The sequence below is a fragment of the Clarias gariepinus genome, chromosome 9 (genome assembly GCF_024256425.1).
Source record: "Clarias gariepinus isolate MV-2021 ecotype Netherlands chromosome 9, CGAR_prim_01v2, whole genome shotgun sequence".
NCBI classification, from domain to species: domain Eukaryota; kingdom Metazoa; phylum Chordata; class Actinopteri; order Siluriformes; family Clariidae; genus Clarias; species Clarias gariepinus.
The window spans coordinates 23,084,613-23,105,296 of NC_071108.1; the positions used below are offsets into that span (position 1 = coordinate 23,084,613).

Here is a 20,684-nt window from a genome sequence, read left to right on the forward strand (position 1 = left end):
TTAGAAATATGAGCCCGCTTCCAGTTAACTTTCAGTAAATATATAGCCATACACGGGACTGCTAGGTTACTAAATAAAAGTACCAGTCTAACAATTTTGGGAAGGAGTTTCTTCCCCATCTTTTCCTCAATAGATGCATGTCTTCCTTGATCCTTGAGGGATGGTGGGACCAGTGTTGGAGGATCAGAGGGAACATGGTGCAATGCAGGGTGTGATAAATGAAGGCTCTGTCGGTTTTTACCTTTGTAGGCAAGCATCAGTGTTTTAAATTTGTTGGGGCCAGCTACAGAAAGCAAGTGGAGGAGTAGTGGGGTGCCATTGAGGAGTAGTGGGTTGGAAAAACTGAGGAAAGTTTAAAGCCAGTCATACAGCTGCATTCCGGATCAGCAAATACCCAAGTGGCCTTCAAAATCACCAGGGGAAGCTCAGACGCCATTTTGTCTCAAATGAGAATTTCCCCATATTAAATAATAGAGACCTCTGATGATTTATTCCACCACAACCCAAAAATATTCAAGTAAAATGATTAATAGAAAATATATATTCAAAGAATAAAACTAATTAAGCTGTACTTGACCTTTGAAAAAAATCAACCCTGACAGAAGAGGAGGAGGGGGATTTGTGTAGGATGATATGCGCGCGCATGGATGTTGACTTTTTTAAGTTTGCTTAACTAAGTTTGCTACGGGAATCCATTCTGACAAAATTTTTCACTTTCTTGGACTGCAAAACGCTGTTTTGTTAAGGATTTTCCGAAAAGTAGAAATATTCATTATCAGGACAGCCATGTTCTATCATTATGCTTACGGAATGATTTATTGAAACCAGTGAGGCAGACTAATTTCTCCCGCACCCGTCACATAATCAATACCCTAGATTTCAGACATTTTATACATTCACCAACACACTGAAAATATTGTATACAATTTTAAAAATTGATATCTGGTGCATTGCAGTGTCTATTTTTGTACAATACACGTGAGCTACTTCTGTGTGCATCTGTTGTTTGTTAAATGCAAATCGCGGCGCGTTTGTATCTGTGGAATGTTTGTGACTCAAATGCTTGTAAGTTGGGTGTATTATTATTTTGAAAAGAACAGAGAGAATATTTCTCTCTCTTTTACACACACACACACGAGCGCGCGCACACACACACACACACACACACACACACACACACACAGACACACACACACACACACACACAGTCTCTGTCCAAACAAAGACAGGTACAATGCTAATAGGGATAGAACGTATTGTATTAGTTAATTAAATCTGAGGCATTGATTCTAGCTGTTACACAGTGTCTCTTAAACAGAAGAAAAACCTACAGAGAAGTATAGCAGAAGTATGTTAAGAGTGACCAATAAAACCATTGACAACAAATTGTATACTGTACAGAATGTACAGTAAAACCTAAGATTTCGAGCATAATTAAATCTGGAAGCGGGCCCGTATTTTAAAACACTCATAAATCAAAGCATAATTCCCCATAAGAAATTATGAAAACTCATTATTTGTTCCACAGCCCAAAAAAATAAATAAATTATATATATATATGGGTGATTCCATCTCAAATCAACCAATGAAAGAGAAATTTTCCACCATCACCTCTCAGATTTTGCTGATTTTTTCACCAATTGTTGATCTTGCCATGAAAATAAAAACCCCCAATTTTTTTGTCCCAACTCCCACTCGTTAAAAAATGGCAGCCATCTCAATTTTTGGCCTCAAAGTGCTTTTAGACATGCCACGCCCCTTTTTGAAATCATCTTTTCCTTGATAACTCGCTTGCTTTATGTCATATGGAGATGAAACTGGGTATATTTATGTAAGTTTTTATGTAGATTCAGATTCTGCAATCGGAATTTGGCTATCTGCTGTGGTTATGGAGATATTTCTGAAAAAACGTTTTTTGGGGGTACCCCTTTTCGACCCCCCAGAACCCAAGGTCTGTATGTATATATGTTACTCAAAAAAATAGGGGTTACTTCACATTACCTTATCTTGAAAATAAATAAAAACCAGAGGTGTGTTATGCCCTGTTTTATAGAAATCATCAAAAATTAATTGTCCAGGTTTTACGATTTGATACACATTTTATATACAGAAAATGTACATGGATGTACACAATAGGCCTTATCTACCAGTAAATATGTCATTTTATGGTGGTACATGTAAGATACATGTATCACTGTCAAACAGTATCCTGTAACAGAACCATTCAGGTTCATACTGATCAGAAAGTTGAATTATCTCCTACCAACTCCATGAGTGACCTCGCACTTAAGGAACTTGGTGATTGCATCATCTTTTTTTTGGTGCTAATTAAGTGCAGAAAAACAAAAGCAGGGGAGTGTGTTTTATTTATGTTAATTTATTAACTGAAGCTTTCCAATGTAGTTTGTTATCTTAATCACAATCTGATTACAAAGACCTGATGGCAAAGCTTGTCTGTTCTTTGGATTCTCGTGACTATATGTTGCACAGGTGTAAGCAGTGCCCCCCTAAATCAAAACTATCTGATTATCTTGATTAGGGCAGGGCAATATGGGCAAAAATATTTATCACGATATATATTTAAATATTTGCGATAATGATATAACTGACGATATGATTGACACCAGACAAAGCAGCTGTTTGTATGTGCATTAAAGCTATATAAAATTTTAACAATGCAAATGCAAATTCCACACCACTGAAGTTGCACCATTTTTACAAACCAATTCTGGTTCATCTGTTTCATTCAACGATCCGCTTTCGCCTTTCTTATTCTCCGCCGCCGCCAAGCTTTTTCTGCCATAAGCGTTTGGAAACAAAGGCACTGCACATGCGTGTTTTACCCATATTCTATTGCGATATTTCATTTTCTTATCATTGCCTAACATTGTACCGGTATTACCGTGGAAGGTATAATCTGGCTCAGCCCTAATCTTGATGGTATATTTGAAAATGCTGATTTGGACCCAGATGACACTGTTCAGTTCAAGCAGTGGATTTTATTATGAGGCTTTGTGAAAAATGTGACCCCCGCACAGCTCATCACTATACAGCCAAGGCCCAAGCTGCTTATTTGAAAGAACTGAAAAAGAAACTTCCTATTGGAAAGGAGGCTGTTATCCTCATGGATTTTGCTGAATGTTATTTTTTATTTGTCAGGATGCTGTTCAAGGTTTTCATTGGGATACATCCCAGGTGATTCTGCATCCTTTCGTGGTTTACTATAGGGATGGTAGTGAAAACAATGGTTCACTAAGTTGCAAAAGTTTTTGTGTCGTCAGTAATGAAAGGGAACACAATGCTATTGTTGTTCACAAGTTTATTAAGGTTCTCATGAATCCACTGAAAGTTCTTCTACCAAATTTAAATCATGTGCATTACTTCTCAGATGGTGCAGCCAGCCAGTACAAGAATTATAATTTTTTTTTTTACAAATTTGTGAAGGCATTTCCTATCAAAATGACTTTGGTAGCTACAAAGTGCATGCCTTTCCTAGTTGATATTATTTGTGTCACTGCAACTTGACAGGTCTCGTACATGTACCTTTTTGTCTTATTCCATGAACTCTTTTTTTGTGGGCTTTGTTCTTTCAGAATCAGATACCCAGGGTGATGAAAAAAAGTGTGATTAGTCCTTTTAGTGTAGAGAGATGAATAACGTCATTATCAGTCTTTGACTAGACATGCATTACAGAAGAATTTGAGGTAACTTTTACTTTGAAAGGAGCAGATTTTATGAGTATGCATTAGGTATTTTACAGATATTGCTGTACATTTCTGTGTGTCAAATCATTTAATGTTGCAAAACCTGGACAATTAATTTTTGATGATTTCTATAAAACAGGGCATAACACACCCCTGGTTTTTATTTATTTTCAAGATAAGGTGATGTGAAGTAACCCCTATTTTTTTGAGTAACATATATACATACAGACCTTGGGTTCTGGGGGGTCGAAAAGGGGTACCCCCAAAAAACGGTTTTTCAGAAATATCTCCATAACCACAGGAGATAGCCAAATTCCGATTGCAGAATCTGAATCTACATAAAAACTTACATAAATATACCATCCAATATATTCATCTCCATATGACATAAAGCAAGCGAGTTATCAAGGAAAAGAGGATTTCAAAAAGGGGCGTGGCATGTCTTAAAGCACTTTGAGGCCAAAAATTGAGATGGCTGCCATTTTTTAACGAGTGGGAGTTGGGACAAAAAAATTGGGTTTTTTTATTTTCATGGCAATATCATATATATATATACATATATATTACCCACAATTCTGCCCACAATTCTGCAGCAGGAGAGAGAGAAAAACCATTGGCTCAGTTGGGATCACATGAGCTTGATGTCAAAACAAGAACGCATACGTGCTACATGCTACTCGGTACCCATAAACCAAGACGTGTAAATTTTTCTTGTTAAATTTTATTTTAAAAATTTTGCCTGTCTTGTGGAACACTCGCAAACCGCGTAACTCGCAATCATTAGAGGTTACACACATACAAACACAAAATAAAAAAGGCTTTACACGCACCACATGGTCACAGTGTTATAGTGAACAGGCGTGCACGGATGTTGATTATACCAGTAAGAGACGCGCACTAAGACCGAGCAGGGGAGACGATTACCCACAATTCTGCAGCAGGAGAGAGAGAAAAACCATTGGCTCAGTTGGGATCACATGAGCTTGATGTCAAAACAAGAACGCATACGTGCTACATGCTACTCGGTACCCATAAACCAAGACGTGTAAATTTTTCTTGTTAAATTTTATTTTAAAAATTTTGCCTGTCTTGTGGAACACTCGCAAATCGCGTAACTCGCAATCATTAGAGGTTACACTGTATTTAATTTAAAATGGCCCAACAAACTTCATAACATTCGCCTTATGCTGTTAAAAATAATACTGACAAACTTTAATGATGGAAATACTGTTGGCTTATTGTCCAAAAAGCATAGTGCTATATATTATTTATTTTATTAATTATTGTTAACATTCTACTTCTGTTTAACAGCTTTTAAGTTATTCATTCATTAAAGATAAGGAAAAATTGCCTTTTTTATTACAATGAGAGAGAAAGTTACAATGAGATGAAAGTCATGTGTAGACAGCACATTCATTTATGTATTTTCACTTGAGTGCAATACATGGTTTGGTTGAAAAATTGAGAATGGTGTTCTCGATTCTCATGGAGAAAAATTATTCACAATTTAGTAAGCTATGGGCATCTTGGAGTCTTGTAACTAGTTAAAGGCTAATAAAACAAGCCTAATGGAGATAAGTGCAATCATTTCTTAGCTTTTAACAGCAGGATACAAATTTGAAACTAATCTAAAACCTGCACATATGCAACATTAAACAAGCAGAATGGCCAGGTTAAAAACACAACTGGCTTTAACTGGCTCTTTGAGTGAAAAATAATAAGCCTTTTTGGCTTTACCTGACCTGCACATAATTTTCCAATTTTTATCATAAAGTCTCTGTGTTTTTATAAAGCAATACAAAAATATTAAGAAAAAAAGATGCAATCTTTTTCCTCCTACCTGCTGCTTCAGACTGAAAACATTTTAGTAATTGTGGCAATTGCAGCTCGTCACTGCTGAACCAATCAAGCTACACTTCCCGCTCACAAAAATGAGATAGCTGGCACTGTATATGTGCACTAACAATAAAAAAGTCAAAGCACATATACAGAATTAAACTTCAAATATAGAAACCAGTTGTCCACAATACAACACTCTTGGGCTGTAGCTATCGAATATTTTAGTAACTGAGTATTCTACCAAAAATTTTCTCGATTAATCAAGTAATCTTATAAAATGTAATTTTGCTTAAGTAAACAGCAATGTAAAATATATAAGAGAAACAAAGATTAATTCCTTTTCTTTTTTAAATGCATACAGCATTTTATTAAAAATAAACATTGTCATTATTCACAATATCAGGAATAGCTTTAAGTTGACTGAGATGAATTAAGTGCATTTACAGGGCAATTTACATTGGAACATAAATTCATAGGTTTATCCTTTACAAATTACACCAAACAAATTTGATTATAACAAGTAATATAAAAAAGACATGTCGTATAGGGAAAGAATATATAAATTATATATATTTTTCATATACATGTACGTTTTTATATTGTTTATTTTATAATAAAAATCATTTCGTGTTATTTTTCATCATAAACAAAATTTATTTAGAGTAAACATTTTTGTATTACATGACAAACCCCTGCAAAATAAATGTGCCACAAAATAAACATTATATAACAATTTGTATTACGTGTCTTCATTTTTATTAAATTAATGTATTAATTTGTCACGTTCCTAGGGTTAATTATAATAGTAATAATATATTTGATAATAATATGAATATTTTGATTAATGCAACCACGGGTGGGGGGGGGGCGATGGGGGTGCGCAATCCAGTGTCTTCTTGTGCCAGTCCCAAGTCTGGATAAATGCAGAGGGTTGTGTCAGGAAGGGCATCCGACATAAAACATTTGCTAAATCAACGATGTGAATCAAGAATACAACTCCCATACCGGATCGGTCGTGGGATCGGGCCCGGGTTAACAACGACCGCCACTGGTGCTGTTGACCTACAGGGTGCTGGTGGAAATTGGGCTACTGTTGGTCGAAGAAGGAGAGGAGGAAGGCGTGTTCGAAAGCAGAGAGAGAAGAGGAAAGGCAAGAGTTTAGGAGTGATAGTAGGGACTTTGAATGTTGGGACCATGACAGGGAAGGGAAGAGAGTTAGTTGATATGATGCAGAGAAGGAAGGTGGATGTACTGTGTGTCCAGGAGACCAGGTGGAAAGGTAGCAAGGCTATAAGCTTAGGATCAGGGTTCAAATTGTTTTACCATGGTGTGGATAGGAAAAGAAATGGAGTAGGAGTTATTCTAAGGAGTTTGTAAGGAATGTTCTAGAGGTGAAGAGAGTATCAGATAGGGTGATGAGTCTGAAGCTGGAAATTGAAGGGATAATGTTCAATGTTGTTAGTGGTTATGCCCCACAGGTAGGATGTGAGTTAAAAGAGAAGGAGAAATTCTGGAGTGAGTTAGATGAAGTGATGCAGAGCATCCCCAGAGGTGAAAGAGTGGTGATTGGTGCAGACTTCAATGGACATGTTGGGTGAAGGGAACAGAGGTGATGAAAATGTGATGGGCAGGTTTGGTCTTCAGGACAGGAATGTAGAAGGACAGATGGTGGTGGACTTTCCAAAAAGAGGATGGAAATGGCAGTAGTAAATACTTTCTTCCAGAAGAGACAGGAACATAGGGTGACATAAGAGTGGAGGCAGAAGCACTCAGGTCGACTACATCTTGTGTCGACGTTGTAACCTGAAAGAGATCAGTAACTGCAAAGTGTTGGTAGGGGAAAGTGTAGCCAGACAACACAGAATGGTGGTGTGTAAAATAACCCTGGTGATGAGGAAGGCGAAGAGAACAAAGGCAGAGCAGAGGACAAAGTGGTGGAAGCTGAGAAAGGAAGAATGTTGTGAAGTCTTTAGGGAGGAGTTGAGACAGGCTATGGGTGGTCAGGAGGTGCTTTCAGTTGACTGGACAACTACAGCCAATGTGATCAGGGAGACAGGTAGGAGGGTACTTGGTGTATCATCAGGTAAGGGGAAAGTGGACAAGGAGACTTGGTGGTGGAATGAGGAAGTCCAGGAGTGTATACAGGAAAAGAGGCTAGCTAAGAAGAAGTGGGACACTGAGAGGACTGAAGAGAGTAGACAGGAGTACAGGGAGATGCAGAGTAAGGTGAAGGTAGAGGTGGCAAAGGCCAAACAAAGAGCATATGAGGACTTGTATGCTAGGCTAGACAGTAAGGAGGGAGAGGGGGATCTGTACAGGTTGGCAAGGCAGAGAGATAGAGATGGGAAGGATGTGCAGCAGGTTAGAGTAATTAAAGATAGAGATGGAAATGTACTGACAGACGCCAGGAGGGTGATGGGAAGATGGAAGGAGTACTTTAAGGAGTTGATGAATGAGGAAAACGAAAGAGAACAAGGAGTAGAAGAGGTGACTGTTGTGGAACAGGAAGTAGCAAATATTGGTAGAAGTGAGGTGAGAAGGGCGTTGAAAAGGATAAAGAGTGGAAAGGCTGTTGGTCCTGATGACATACCTGTGGAGGTATGGAAGTGCTTAGGAGAGGTGGCAGAGTTTTTGACAAGTTTGTTTAACAAGATCTTGGAGAGTGAGAGGATTCCAGAGGAATGGAGGAGAAGTGTATTAGTGCCAATTTTTAGGAACAAGGGAGATGTGCAAAGCTGTGGCAATTATAGAGGTATAAAGCTAATGAGCCAGACAATGAAGCTGTGGGAAAAGAGTAGTGGAAGCTAGGTTAAGGGCAGAGGTGAGCATTTGTGAGCAGCAATATGGTTTTATGCCTAGAAAGAGTACATCAGATGCAGTATTTGCTTTGAGGATGCTGGCGGAGAAGTACAGAGAAGGTAACAGGGAGTTGCATTGTGTCTTTTTAGATTTAGAGAAAGCGTATGACAGGGTGCCAAGAGAGGAGCTGTGGTATTGTATGAGGAAGTCTGAAGTGGCAGAGAAGTATGTTAGAGTGGTGCAGGACATGTATGAGAGCTGTAAGACAGTGGTAAGATGTGCTGTAGGTGTGACAGAAGAGTTCAAGGTGGAGGTGGGTCTGCTCTAAGCCCCTTTTTGTTTGCTCTGGTGATGGACAGGATGACAGATGAGGTAAGACAGGAGTCCCCATGGACTATGATGTTTGCAGATGACATTGTGCTCTGTAGCAAGAGCAGGGAACAGGTCGAGGAAAATTTGGAGAGGTGGAGGTATGCTCTGGAAAGCAGAGGAATGAAGGTTAGCCGCAGCAAGACGGAATACATGTGTGTAAATGAGAGGGACCCAGGAGGATCGGTGAGGCTACAGGGAGCAGAGGTAAAGAAGGTGCAGGATTTTAAGTACTTAGGGTCAACGGTCCAGAGCAACGAAGAGTGTGGGAAGGAGGTGAAGAGGCGGGTACAGGCAGGTTGGAATGGGTGGAGAAAAGTGTCAGGTGTGTTGTGCGATAAAAGAGGATCAAGAATGAGTTTATCAGAAGGACAACCCACGTTAGATGTTTTGGAGATAAAGTCAGAGAGGCCAGATTGAGGTGGTTTTGGTGTTCAGAGGAGAGATGGTGAATATATCGGTAAAAGGATGCTGAGGTTGGAACTGCCAGGCAGGAGGTCTAGAGGAAGACCAAAGAGGAAATACATGGATGCAGTGAAAGAGGACATGAAGTTAGTTGGTGTGAGAGAAGAGGATGCAGAGGATAGGGTTAGATGGAGGCAAATGATTCGCTGTGGCGACCCCTGAAAGGGAACAGCCGAAAGACAAAAAAGAAGATGAATATTTTGATTGTGGTGTCCTAACATATTTGATAGAGATTATGTAGGGGGAGGGGGCACTCCGTGGCAGGGGGGCATTTTAGCTAGGGCTGCAACTAACGATTATTTTAATTATCGATTAATCTGACACACAGCAGCCAAAGAGCAGGCTAAGCCTTGTGCAGAGAGAGAGAGAAAATGGATTTTTACCGTCTCTAATGAGATTAGCTTTTGCTTTACACGCAAGCTGTACACACACGTATACAGACACAAAATAAAATATGTTTTATAAACACACACACACATGGTTACAGTGTTATAATAAACAGTACACGCGTACACGGATGTTAATTATACCAGTAAGAGACGCGCACCAAGATCCAGCAGTGGAGACATTACCTCAATTACGGATTTCTTTGCCTCTGCCATGTATCTTTCCTCTACCTCCGCTATTTTCTTTTATTTTTGCTCCGTCCTGTCTATGAGGCGCCAAACTCTGCTAGCATGAGGGTTGGGTATCGTTTGGGTTTGTTCGATACCGGGGCCAAATCGATACTTTTAAAACGGTACCGGTGCCAAAACGATGCCTGAACCTTTACAAAAGCCACAAAATAAGGGTGGATGACTCAAGAATACATTTTTAATGAACAAAAAAAAATAAAATACTCCTTAGTCAAATTAGCCTTCTTTGCAATGGTAAATGGGGTTACTGTTGTAGTACTACTAGTACTACCAGGAAAGCCATAATTATAAACAGAATCCATGTTACATTAGTATTTTACAAATCATTTGACCATTTGTTAGCATGAATGCAAGATTTGCATTTTGCATTTAACATTACATTAGCCTTCGACTAACCTGCAGAAAGGCTGCTGTAGTCATTATAATCGGTGGACTCCTTTTTGCTACGGTTGGTATGACTGGGGCTGATGTCATTTACACCGATAGTGCCAGCTGTTGTCCGCAAGCTGTTAAACACGGTGTATACCTCCACTTTTAAGTTTATTCCATGTGCCCTCAAATGTTTCATTAGATTTGACGCGTTTCCCCCTTTACACGCCACTGTTGTAAAACGTATGCTGCACGTCCCAGTGTCAAAATCCTTTCTTGTGAAACATAGCCACACTTTCGACCGTTCAGCTTTAGGCATTTTAACAAAAAAAATAATTTAATTTAGCAAGCTAAGACTGCCTGCTGATTAATAAACTTTTAATCTACAAACACAACAATGAATCGTTACATCACTGCAACAATGTTTTGGATTTGTATTATCAAAGCTTTCCGAAGTTCTCAAGATTTTTCTAATTAAGGAAATAAAAATTTTTTCCAATTATTTCTGACACCCAATGAATGCAGTATTTAAATTTTACTAGCGATCATGTGTGTTGATGAATCTAATGCTTATTACAACTGCGTCATTTAACCGACAGTTCAGGCATTTAAGTGGCACTGAAATGAGGCACCGAAATTCGCATTCTTATTCAGTCCAGTACATACCGTTTTTCAGTACCCAACCTTAGCTAGCATCAGTGCGCAAGACCGAGTGTGTTCAACAAATTCGTTGCAAACGCTTTTAGTAATCGATTTTTATCGATTCGTTGTTGGTGCATAACACATAAAATAAAATAAATAATTATACAAAAACACTAAGTTGTGCAACTTAACTTTCAGAACTAAAAGTTTCAAAATTTACAGCTCAGGCATAACAAAAAAGCCATCACTGACAATTTTGTGTTATTTTCAATTGCTGGTTTCTTCATCTCTTGGCTCGCTGATATTTTTATCACTCCATTTCATTTTACAGCCCGCAACAGAACGTTCCATCAAATCAATACAGAGCTGTATACACAACTGTTTGCGTCTCCTTCCGTTTTTTTGGGTGACGTAAGCGCTTCTTCTTCGTCTGTGTTTAGTGGCGGCTTGCATCTGGAAGCGCGCTGTCTCACGCCAAACAAATAATTGCGCAAAAACCTAACGCAAGCTTTTCAAATTAATTAAAAGAAGCTTAAAGAGCAAAAGATTTTGCCCCGATCATTTTTTGTAATTAAATTACTCAAAGAATCATTTCAACCCCACAAGACTCCTTAGCTGTACATGAACTGTAGCATATAGCAATCATTTCCTGCACTGCTTATTACTGAGACATATGTTCAGTAGAGTAGCTAACCAGAGCATCATAGCACAAATTCCATAAACATCAATGGAGTGCTCCTTCCCTTTAAACATGGTCAGCTGACCTCCTTGCATCAAAGGGATTTCCCTCTTGATTTGGAGAGAAAGTCTTGCAAGAGCAAAAACATGGAAACAAAAGACAACAGCCCGGGGCCAAAAGGAATCATAAATAAAGTTAAGTGAGGTTTAATGTCTATTTATTTATTATTTTACTTAACCAACATGTCTTTTCTAAATGTTTTGATTATAATTATATTTTTGCATATAAAAACAGTGTTGAAAATGGGGAATATCTGTAATATTTTTTGGGTGGCTGAAACATTATCTGTAATTATAATATTATTTCCATTATTCCCTGTGGGAAAAGGTGTTTCACAATACACAATTTTTACTTAAGAACTCACCTCCAGAACAGATTTATTTTGTATGCAGAGGTACCACTGTAACTATTATATGACAGTATGTGCCAAAATATACAGTACTAAAACTTGCGCGTCTCGGATTGCTTGTGTGTTTATTTTTATTGAGTATTATTTCCCCTGATACAAAAGCGATTGTGAATGGGGACCAAATTTGAAAAAGGTAGAACAATTCCTTCCCATACCCATCTCATTCCCTGATCTTACACCCCCTGATGCCTACCTGTGGGGAATGTTAAGGAAAAGCGTATTCAACTGTGAACATCCGCCAAGAACTACGCCTGCATTACGTGAGCAAAGCGTCTTCTTCTGCAGCAACCTTTGTTCTGGGATTACGAGGTTGAGAACGAATGATATAAACACTACAGCAAAACGGTGCACACACACTTCGAACCCTTTAACTACAAATACTGTGTGTATGTTATTTTCTTTGAGGAGAAATAAACAGATGACAAAAGTATATATATTTATATTGTATATATAAAATATCTTTTCATTTCAATATCATTTCATTTGGCAAATATTGATGGTACTAGATAAAAAGGCAGATCTGCAGAACTAGGGTTAGGCTATCTAAAAAAAAAATGGGTCTGTGTCCTTAGAGTTCATGTTCTCACTATGCTTGGTGGACTTACTCAAGCTACTCCTCTTTCCTCCCACAACTCCTCTTTCCTCCCACAGTCCAAAGACTTGCAAAATTAGGCTAAATGTTCCCAAATATTATTCATGCATACATACATACATTACATACATAAGTACACAGCCAAAAATAAGTCTGTCAAGTCTCTACAAGTCATCACCTGGATTTAAAGAGGCTTCCAGAAAGGATGGGTTCTGGGTTAATAGCCCTATTAGTGCTACAACATCTACTGTATTAAGTCAATCAGTCAATTCTAAAAATCAAAGACTAGTGTAGTCACACCCATCAAAACCATTAAACGCTATGATGAAACTTTTAGGGAGGTCTGTCCCAGGAAGGGTGACAAAGAGCTGTTTTTTTTTTTTAATGGCCAGCCTCAAAAACTGCTGATGTACAGCACCTCAGATTAAAGCCCACATTAATGCTTCTCAGAGATCAAGTGGAACACATATTGCAACATACTCTGTTGAGAGGAAACTGTGTGAGTCAGGACTTCATGGTCAAATTAAAGCAACCATTACTTCAGGAGACAAGCTAAGGAGACTTGCTTGGGCCAAGCAGGGTGGTACTGTCCCACCTGAGCAAGCACAGCGTCATGCCATTAAGCACACATAATATTGAGTATATGCAAACACAAGCGAGAGTTTGAGCGCACAAAAATAAAACCCGAGCAGAAAACCCACTGCTTTCCACTCAGGTTTTTGGTATGAAAATAATGGCATTCTGCCTATGTTTCCCACAGGTCTGAAATATATTTGCGGTGGTACCCAGCAAAACTACATACAACAAATACATATGACCTTTAACACAAAATTTGTATGTATTTGATATTTCTATTAATTTCACATTTCAGTTATCCAACCTACTAGCCCTCACCTTCCATCTACCCACATGTGAAGAATAAGATGAAGTAAAAATATTAGGAATTAAACACTCATTGGTGTACGAGAATGTCACTGTTTGTCAGAGAATATACCCCTTAAAAACCTGAGTATTTTTATGCCATTTATGCAGGGTTCAGTATCGTACATCTATAATGAAAATAACACTGAATATATAATCTTTACCATTACGCCATGAATAAAAAACAGCATATTTCAGCAAAAACAAAATTTTATTTCTGCATGCAACAAAAACATTCTGAACTCTAAAAAAAGAGACACTATGCGGTTGTGATATACACACACATATGTATATCAAAGACAAAGAAATAGCGCAGATTCATAAAGTCACATGTTTTTCATGGTTGTTTTAGATCGTTTCTGTAACCAAAATAATAATAATAATAAGCGCATTTTGTGAATTCTATGTTTTTGTGCCATCATTTTAAACTTTTAACGTTTTAAAAGTAATGATCACTTTGGTTCTATATGCCATAAGAAAACCCAAATCCACAGTTTGGAATCGTGCAGTGAGACACCTATGTAATGACCTCAAGTCTTCTTATAAATAAAGCTAAAAGCTTGGCACATATTTCTTTTGGAAGATTCTTTTTGGCAGATACGTTTAAGCTCAAACTGGTTGGATGGGCAGCATTAGTGAACAGCCATCAGGTCAGGTCACTCCAGAGATGCTCCTACTGTATTCAGGTCCAGACTCTGAGAGCCTGAGATCCAGGGCATTCAGAAGAAAGTTTTTACTTAGGATTGCTATATATTTTTCCCTGCATCTAGTTTCCTCTATTCTGACAAGTCTTCCAGACAGAGACATAGAAAAACATCCCCACAGCATAACCCTGCCACCCGTATGGATATTATTTATGAGGTGATGCAGTTCCTGATTTCCTCCATATGTGGCATGGGGAATTGTGTCAAAATGGTTCAATCAGACCAGAGGATTTGGTTTCTCATGTGCTGACAGTTCTTCTCGGGCAGTTGCCATGTGCCTTTTATTGAGGAATGGCTTCTGTACTGCAGAGGCCGAACTGATGGAATGTGCAGTGATGGTTGCCCTTCTGTAAGGCTCTCCCATCTTCACAAGAAAACTCTGGATCATATTTATAATGACCCTTGGGTTCTCAATTACTTCTCTGACGAAGATCTTTCATTGGTTGTTCAGGTCTGTGTCTTTAAAAAAAACCTGTCTCAAAGGGCTAATGATAATTGACCTAATGACCTAATGGCTCCCCCCCCCACTCTAACCAAAACCATCTACCGTGAGACCTTAAACAGACTTGTGTGTGCCCTTGCTAATTATGTTACATGAATTCAATTAGGCACAGCACCATTAGGCATCTTAAGGACCATTGATACAAGTAGAGTGCACCAGAGCACAATTGCAAGCCTCAACTGCAATATGGCAGAGATGCTGAAATATTGAAGCAATGGGCCAACATTCATTTTTCATGGGTGTCCTGCACATTTCAAGCATACATTTATGAAAAAACGTATTGTTTAATTTGTGTGCGTCCTCTGCAAGGTATTCCCTGGTAGTAACACAACATAAGCTCTCTTTTATCTTCTGAGGCTGTTGTGTTGACTTGAAAGAACAAAATAATGTTTTTTGATTGGTCAATCTTACATTAGCCTTCAGCCAATGAAATCACTCTGTACAAAGGATTAGTTTTATTTACTTCCTCAATTACCATCACGCCACCAAAAAAGTAACTGAAACCTGACATAAATCAGACGAAAAAATCATCTCAGTTTTTGGCTGAAGTCATGAAAATAATTCTTTGTATACATCAACAACTTCATCGACTGAAACTGTCCTTACTAACTTTCTTTCTTTCTTAAAAGTATGTGCATCCCTCAGACCCATAGTTTTAATTTGAAAACTTATCACTGGGCCAAAGCGACCAACGTGTGCATACTTGATGATGATGATTAATATTATTATTATTATTATTATTGTTATCAATATGACAGCATGGACCGCCATGTTGGGTGTAATTGAACTTGGTTACCCTTAGGGGTGATAAACTGAAAATGGCTCCATTTGAATAAGCATAGTTATTTGCAAAATCTTAAGACACATCGCTTTGTTGAATTTCCAACAATTTAACTCCCATTCAATGAATAGTGAGTGCACTTGACACATTTCACTAAAGAATACGGAAACTATCCACTTCCATTCTGTGTATTTGGCACATTTTCTCCCATTATGTTATCGCATTACTCAGAATGGTATGGGCCCTAACCATTTCCCCTGAAACCTTGTGAGGTGCGTGCATGTGACCATTTATGTACAGACAAACAAAGCTACAGCCACATCCTCTTGGACATCACACTTCCTACCTTCTGATCTGTCGGAAACAGAAAACTAAGCACACGTGACCCCTTCCATCCTCTATCTTAGCCCTGATGCACAGGCCTAAATAAATGAATTGTCAACAAAACCAAGTTTCCGAAGCGGCTAACCTATAACTTTCAACATTACTAAGTTCTTAGATTGATTTATTTAAACAAAGCAATAAAACGATAGCTAAGAAAATACAGTGGACTCAAACATCTATCTGCGCAGATTGACATTTGTACCCGCCTCGATACAAATGCTGCATAACTGTTACGGTCTGTTTATTAATTAATAATTTCTACAGAGGACTATGTTAGGTTTGCCATATTAATCATTACAAGAACAACAAATACATTAGTTGAGACTGTAGCTGTTTTTTTAGCTAGCCAACTCGAATTCTTAACACCAGTTACTCTAGGACTGCACAACTTGAGGTAATTAAAATAATATATTACAGCTAACACTAGCTTATAAGTTTTACATCGCTTTTAAGATTTAAATTGCCTTGTCTCATTTTACGTATTTTTATGTAATACGGGTTACATAACTAAAGCGCATTAGCATGAAACATGAATGCTCCAAACGATGACTAGTTAGGTAGTAAACACCAGATTAAAACCACACTAGCTAGCTCGCATGTAACGTTAGTGTTAAAGGTTAACCGCTTTTTGCGAGACAATTAAATAACAACCAGTCTTGTTTTTCAGCTAGCAGCATGACTGACCATGATTAGACATACACAGCTTACCAGCACGTAGACTGTAATTTAGCAAATGTGACCGTTGAGGGACGACAGGTCCTTTTTGTGAATTCGCTGTTATAGGTTCCAGAGTTCTACAAAAGATGAGGTTTGGTCTAAGGTTGAATAAACGGGATAGTAATAGTTTGGATACCGCTAGCAAAATCTAGATCAGCGTCAAACGTCATTATGCGCGTCCGTATTGCTACATTCGACTTAGGCTGCGTTCATGACCAAGAACGACCTAGGAATTTTCCGGCTTCCTAGTAGGAAATATCCGTTTGAAAGGCGGTCCAACTCGTGATTCCTACTCGAAAAATCCCCGTTTTCTTGAAGCTCCGACTACTCCGAGTTGCGATTCAATGACGTATTTTCAACACGATTTAAGGTTTTCGAACGGTCTTTTAACTTACTTACTGGTTCTGTCACTGGAGGTAGTTAATTGTAAAATATTTGTTACATCTGAATCTTGTGTCATACTTTTATTCTTTTAATTTTGTAATTGTAATTCTTCACAGACTCACTCTTCACTCATCTCTAATCATGTATTCAGTGTCGCGGGGACCTGGAGCCTATCCCAGGAGGCTTAGGGCATGAGGCAGGGTCCACCCTGGACAGGGTACCAATCCATTGCAGGGCACAAACTCATTCACACACTACGGGCAATTTGGAAATGCAATTAGCTTAACCTGCATATCTTTGGACTGTGGGTGGAAACCCACCAAGCACAGGGAGAACATGCAAACAAATGCACACAGAGACAGGAATTGAGCCTGGACGGAAATCGAATCCGGACCCTGGAGGTGCAAGGCGCCTCTCGGGTGCACCGCACACGTTGTTTGTTTTGCACACGACCCAAAATAACTGACTTCCTGTTGAGTTGAGCCCATGACATGCAGTGCGTAAAGCTGTTCAGCTCAGTGAACTCTAAATGTGTATCGGGTTTCACGGGCATATGTTTAAGTGCGTATAAGCTATGCAGCAAAATCATATGTAACTCTCACTCTCAGACTCTCAGGCATCCTAATGACAGCAGATTCCAACCTGTCTGCCAATTGTCAGAAGCTTTTGAGCATGGTAAGATCCCCAAAATGTTGAAAAAAAAGCACCCTGCGCCATCGCCACCCGGGCACACCAGAAAGACAGTGGGCACATGCATTTAAAGTGGATATCCCAATACCATTATGACATAATTTTAGAGAATGGGGAATTTTATGTATAGACCTCCAAAAAACCCCTGATGAAAAAAAAGCATCACATTATGTGGCCACTCAGTGTGATGTCACTGAACGTGATGTCACTCATTATGATGTCCCATAGAAAGTAGTGTGTATGTGTATGATGTATGTGTGTATTTTTGCATGCATGTGAGAGAAAGATGTGAGTGTTAAGATTTTTAATATATTGTGTGTGTTTGTGCGCTCTGTTAGGATTCTTTAAGGTAAACTTAATGTTAATTTGTTTTATTTTTACTTTATATAATACTAATTATTTTTTTATGAATATTTTTGGGTAGTGGAAAAAAATCAGCCAAGTTTTCATTATTTCTTATAGGGAAAATTTACTTTTATATATGAGTGTTTTAATATACAAGCACGCTTCCGGAACGAATTATGCTTGCATTCCATATATATACTGTATATAATTGATTAGTAGTTAGTGCAGGTTAAGGGTTGCAAAAATCCTTCTCGAAACTTAACGAGAGTATCCCAGTGAGAGAAAGTTCTTTAATCACTGTGTGCACTATACAGTTTTTATATGCTAGTTTTACACATCTTTGCTAAAGCTGCTTTGTCAGAATTATGCCAAAGCATAATGACAGATGATTTTTTTTATTTTATCTAATTAACACAAATTTTAACTTTGCAACAAAGCTTTATTAACTCTTGTTCAAATTTTAACAGTAATTAAGAACTGCAGCTCACTCTTCGCTTTCTCTTCCTCTTTCTTTTCTCTTTTCAGTTTTCAGTTTCTTTTCTCTTTTCCTTTCTACTCTCCCTTCCTTGGCCTTGTTTGGGCTTCCTTTCTGGTTTGTTGACGATGAAGTACAGTTTGCAGAGGGAGGGAGATGGTACAAAGCCAGGATTTGCAACACCATCCAACTTTCTAATTTCAAAAAAAGATTACTTTTTTCAGGTCTCTCCGTATGAACATAATTTCACAGTATAATAACTGGTTAAACAATAATAGAATTTAGTTGTCCAGTTGTTTAAACCCAGTGGCCAGGTATCTCTGATGAGATACTCAGAGTTTTTAATCAGCCATCACAATAATAATAAATAAAAGTGTCTGAGTACTTTTTCAACAACGGACTGCCAGAGTAGCTCATGTTGAGCCAAGTGGCTTGCTTCGTTCAAGTTTTTAAAAGGATATAGCTTTGTGCAAACATAAAAAAAGAATTGCAAATGCAAAAAATAGAAATCCGTATATGCCTTAGCTAAATCATAAGTCTCTCATTGTGGTCACAGTTCACTTTTTACATTTGCAATTCCTGTTTTTTAGTTGTTGTTTTTTTACAATCCAATCCAAAAAATAAGATAACAAAAGATGACAAAAAAGCCACACACACTGAATATAAACATTGTAAGGGAGCACGAGAAGAAGAAGGTTTTTTTTCAACTTAATACTTTATATACCTAATACTTAAATATCTTATAACATCATTTTTGAATACTAGAAAAATGGGTATATTATTATTAAAATTACATTTACTGTATGAATAAAAAACTTCTTTTAATAAATAAAATGAAATTATAAAATTAAAAAATCTATTATAAAATTAAATTATAAAATATTTCGATTCTTTTCACATTTGCAAAACTGAGCATGTTTCACATCGGGGCAGGTTTAATTACCAATATTGCCAAGCAATAGGCTGCATTACATTTCACAGTGTGCTTCCTATATCAATTGCAGGGAATGTCGGTTAAGGGAACGTTGCTGAACAAAATTCATGGTAACATAAGAACCTCAGAAACTGCTGCTGTGGAAATTTCACACTAATGAAATTAAGTATTTTTTATTAAGAATTAATAATATTTATTGAAATTATATCATTAATTAAAAATGATATCATTATAAAACACATACTACTGAAATGCATATAGCTCTTAAATAAATTATTTGATTAATTTATAAGCTTTAGGAGAATTTATTACTGTGCAGTTAATAATATATTATAGAAGTGTAATCGTAAAGATTTATTGATTAAATGGATTTAGTCTATTCTGTTAGCCTAATCTGCACATCTTTGGACTGTGGGAGGAAAGCAGAGTACCCAGAGGAAACCTATCAAGCACAGGGAGAACATGCAAGCTCCATTTAACCAATCAAACCCAGACCCTGGGGTGGAAGGCGACATCACTACACCACGATGCCGCCCCATGATGATAACATGACATTTTTTAAGGCCTTGCCACCAAGTAGCAGATACTAGCCCTGTTGATGGTTTAAGGACCTTTTACAGCGCTGTCCAGCTCTCCTGGAATGTGGTAACTGCCTGTCTCCTCGAATCTAAATGCCTTCTGGCAAAGGCATGTTTCGATATGCCATCTTGGAGGAGTTCAACTGCCTATGCAACCGTCAAAGTATCACCTCCTGCTACTGGGAGTGATACTGACCCTAACCAAATGCAAAATGAGTAAAATTTTATGGTATATGCTTTTATTGTTTTATTTGTCATCACTGAAATGTTGTTTTGGTTTTAAATTGCTTTCTTCCGCCTTTTATCAGGATATACAGGAAATTATTATGTGCACTTTTAAAATAAGTAAAACACCAACAACATGCTTGAATTTAGCTATTACTAATCTGTCAATCTGAATTTGTGTTCAACAGATTCATGGATTACACCAGATGAATGTATGTAGCATTTAGTTAAGCTGGTCTTCGTGGATATTGTTACTGTGCCCTGATTTATGGATTTACGGATCTACTCCTCCTCCATCTCATTCCTCCTCCTACAGACTATGAGTCTTCTGGAGAAAGAAGGGGCCCTCGCCAAAGCTTGTCCACCTCTTCAGCTCCCTCATCTTGAGCGTTGGCCAGTCCGGCCTGTTGACCGACCTGGACCAACCACTACTATCACCAAAGGACCAAGGACAGCACCCTTTTCACTAGCTTATCCAATCC

General features: G+C 38.0%; 1 protein-coding gene across 2 annotated transcripts in view; it reads right to left on the bottom strand.

Moving 5' to 3' along the window:
* The window catches only part of gapvd1 (GTPase activating protein and VPS9 domains 1), an 86,097-nt gene extending 69,309 nt beyond the window's left edge, over positions 1–16,788 (bottom strand). For both annotated transcript variants that reach the window (XM_053503459.1, XM_053503458.1), the window contains exon 1: positions 16,563–16,788. The gene's annotated coding sequence lies outside the window, so the exon portion shown is untranslated. The remainder of the gene's footprint in view (positions 1–16,562) is intronic.
* Positions 16,789–20,684: the final 3,896 nt, after the last annotated feature.